Source organism: Manis pentadactyla, chromosome 5 (genome assembly GCF_030020395.1).
Source record: "Manis pentadactyla isolate mManPen7 chromosome 5, mManPen7.hap1, whole genome shotgun sequence".
NCBI lineage: Eukaryota > Metazoa > Chordata > Mammalia > Pholidota > Manidae > Manis > Manis pentadactyla.
In genome coordinates this window covers 117,290,401-117,294,268 of record NC_080023.1, presented here as the reverse complement: position 1 = coordinate 117,294,268, position 3,868 = coordinate 117,290,401, and the positions used below count along the sequence as shown (strand labels likewise).

The following is a 3,868-nucleotide window of genomic DNA, read 5'->3' as shown; positions in this document are numbered from 1 at the left end:
ACCAGCAATTACAGCTTGGGCCCCAGATCCAATTCTGTGCAACTCTGGGCCACATTTTGAGTCTCAAAAACAGAATGATACCACCTGCTGTATACTCTGTTTTAAAGCCCAAGGGAAGCATCATACTATACCAAAGTATTTGTAAAGTACAAATTACCATATGCAAAGGATTGTTATGATAAGACCAAATTAACTTTTGCCTAATAACAAATATCTGGCTATTTTAAAAACTGTTCTTTGTCAATATTTGTGTATTTATGGTTCCACAGTTAATTTGTCTCCTGCTTCTAATTATGCTAATAGCATCAGGCCTGAAATTCACTTTTTTCTGTTCTAGAGTCCAGAAGTCTGACCTTTCAATAGATAAAACCCAAAACCTAAATAAAGATATATTACTTTAGCAAATATAGTATCACCATTTCTCACTTTAAAAGAGTGGTTTCCTAATTAGGTGGACATTCAGACTCACCTAGGAAGCATTCTAAAAATTGAGATTTCTGGGCTCCAGCCATAGAGAGTCTGATTCCATACCTCTAGAGTAGGACCCAAAAATACTCTGCTTCTTAACCCCATCAGATAATCTCAGCAATCGATAGTTCAGTTTTGGGACTCACTGCTTTGCCCTCAATTTCTTCTCTAGAATTTAGCAGCTGCTACTTCATTTTTAGTATAAAAATTTCCCCTTGCATAATCACAGCACATTTAAAGTAGATTGCCCATGATTCTGGTTTCGCTCAACAGGGAACCAGTCATTATAATCCTTTGGAATGAAAGTTTAAAATGATAAATTAACTTCAGAATGCAGACAATGCATGTAGATGCTGAAAGGTGGCTGGTTTTATACTTACTGGGTAATTGTTTTCTGCCTTACTTGTAATTAGCCCCTGGTAAATCTGAAGACCACATTATTGAAGTTGACATTACTAAATAAACGATGGCAGAATCCTTTAAAAAAACAGAAAGATGGCTAACTAGCTAATCAGTATTAAGAAACTGTCTGTAGCAGACATAAATGAAAAGTATTTTTGAAATCCACACAGCTTCCTGTAGAAACCAAAGACTTCTGCACTTCTGAAGTCCACCATGAAGAGGAAAGTTGACCAAAAATATGGCTGTCTAAAAATATATTCAGTTAATTGTGAAAATACAAGTATAAAATAGGTACAGTTTCATCCTTTATGAAGTTTAACAGGCATAAATGGAATGCACTGTTCCTTTATTCTACCTAAATTGTTAATCGTGAAAATGACACATTAAGTATTTGGTATAATATAGTTCTGAACACCATCCCTTCCAAATCTAATACAAAAGCGACATGGGATTTTCCAGGTGTCCCGAGTGTATCCAGGCACTCCGGAATGCTGTCATGTCTTTCGGCTTTCTCCCTGGGGACACACCTGTAATCGGCCTCTTGGTTGGTGGTGTAGTGTTTCCAGGCAGCTTTATTATACACTGGGAGTCTTTCTATTGATTCTGTTGACAGAGTCTTAATGTAGATAACTATATCTGTCCCATAACCTTCTAAGGAGTATAGCTTTAGGTCTCCTTAGAAGTATTGTGCATAAAGACGTGATATGGGCAATCCATAACCAAAACCAACCAGGGGCACTGCTCAGGACATCTCCACATGAGGCCGGAGTGCAGTTGAGTACATGTAGTTGAAGAGTCTCTCAGTTTTCCTCAAAGGAACACCACCTCCTCGGTCACTCATCTTCAGTCAAATCCTCATTATCCAGTGTGATGTGGACTTGAACTGGGCGGTAACACCTTTGTCTGCATGGTGTTCCATTGTTGTTCTCATTGCATTCATTTAGTTCTTCAATTTCTAGCTCAGGAGAGCTAATATAATACAAATCACACAGACGCCTAGCATTTTCATAGCCATCTTTAATGACTATGTCTCACTTTGGATTTAAGCTTCCAATGTGTTTTCTATGAGGTGGGCTTCCTTTGCCTTTCCCACCAAACAATAAAGAGTGTTGATTGAGCAACATTCTAATAGAAATGCGGCTCATGAAGAAATGATCCAAGAAGTACTGAACATTCTGGCTGGTGACGGGATCCACTCCGAACCTCTCCTTGTAATCAAACACACCCTGGACCATTGTGAGGACAGCAACATTGTGTCGGTTCCTGATCTAAATTAAGTATCTGTAAAGTCATAATAGTTTTGCATCTTCAGCACTTCTGTCCTTAAAATCAAGAAGCTCCTGAAGGCTCTGGATATACCAGCTTTGTACCAATTGAACTGAAGAAGTCCTGAGAAGATTATCAGGAATAAGACATTTCTTTAATTATATTTGCCAATCCAAGAGGCAACTGTTGCCAAAGGAACATAAATGAGGTCTTTTCTCAAGCATTCACAGCTCCGAAATCCAGGAAATGCTTCATGGAGAGCGGCGACGGTGAGAAGCACACATACAAGTCCCTTTGGCCCAGAACGCTGAGCTCAGGAGCCAGGCCGGAGCCGGAGTCCAAGGCGAGGCTGCGGCTGGCGCTGGGGTGGGCACCACGCTGCAGGGGCCCAGGGTCGGCCGAGGTGGCTCCGCGCAGCAGCTGCGACAGCCCCATGCCGAGCCCCACGTGAGCAACGTGATGGCTTCAGGGGACCGGGGACTGCTGCCACAGCGCAGCCCCCAGAGCCATTAAATTCATGTTGTTTCAAGCAGCTAAATTTATGGTAGTTTGTCATGGTGGAAACTAATATACCTGGTGAAGCAGTATCCCCAGACTCATTTTTTATTCTTCTTAGATCAAAGTATTATCTGAAAACATGGTTTTATTGTCTTTTATATGCCCAATTTTGTGTTAGTTAGGAATTGAAAAAAGGATTGTAATTTACAAAAATCCTCCCTAAGGAACTTACTGTGTGTCTAGAGAAACATAACTACTGTGCTTTAAACAGTTTTTTCCTCAAGTTTTGAGTAGGTGCACCTTAGTCAAAGCTGATCAAAGGCTCCGAGAGGAGTATGAACAGATGGGCATCTGACTGGTCTCCTCTCCAGAGGAGGCACCCCTCCCTTGTCTGTTGTCGTGGCACTGTCCACGGACACGTCATGGGGTCAGGGCATGGTAAACCCACAGTCTTTGACACTATGATCAAGAATTTTAGGATGGGATTTTCAGAAAAACTACAGAGTAAAATAAACTCCTGGCAGGTTGAAAACCTTGTGTGAATCTGTATTGCCCACCTTTAGTGTAAGGTGGCCTCCAGAAGGAACCCTAGATGTCCCAACAATCCACTGAGTCTGGCGGGTCATCCCTAGAGATCCAGGTCAACCTAATCAGTTCCCGTATTTTAACTCCTGGTTAGAAGTTGCCCAGGCTCTTCCCCCTTCGGTGCGATTCACTTGCAGCAGTCAAGGACAGGGTAGGGTCTTAGTTGCCTCAACAAAGAAGTTTGCAAAGAATCAACAGAAGCCTGAGCCTCTGCAAATTCTTACTGCTGACCCAAAGGGAGAGCCAATATTACCCCTACCTTGTGCGCCCCCAAGGTCAGCAGCACACAGCCCCCAGTCCCAGACACCCTGCTGCCATCAGCCTCCCTGCCAACTCCAGAACAGGTGGACCCATTCTCTCCTGGACCAGGAGCCAGACTATGCCCTCGGCCAGGAGCAGGCACCCTTCAGATGCCGGTGCCAGAGACACAGGAGCCTGAAAGGCATAATAAAGATGGGACCATCCAGCCTGGCCAGTCCATGTTTTACTATCAACCCTTCTGCACAACTAACCTTCTCAATTAAAAAACACAACACTCCATCAGAAAAGCCACAAGCCCTGGTTGGTCTCATGAAATCCCTCTTCCACACCCATTGGCCGACCTGGAAAGACTGCCAACAGCTTGTCTACACCCTGTTCACAATGGAAG

The 3,868-nt window shown here is 43.1% G+C and overlaps 1 pseudogene; it reads right to left on the bottom strand.

Annotated features, from left to right (window-relative positions):
• Positions 1-1,135: 1,135 nt before the first annotated feature.
• On the bottom strand, positions 1,136-2,571 carry LOC118921539 (pyruvate dehydrogenase (acetyl-transferring) kinase isozyme 1, mitochondrial-like; annotated as a pseudogene).
• Positions 2,572-3,868: the final 1,297 nt, after the last annotated feature.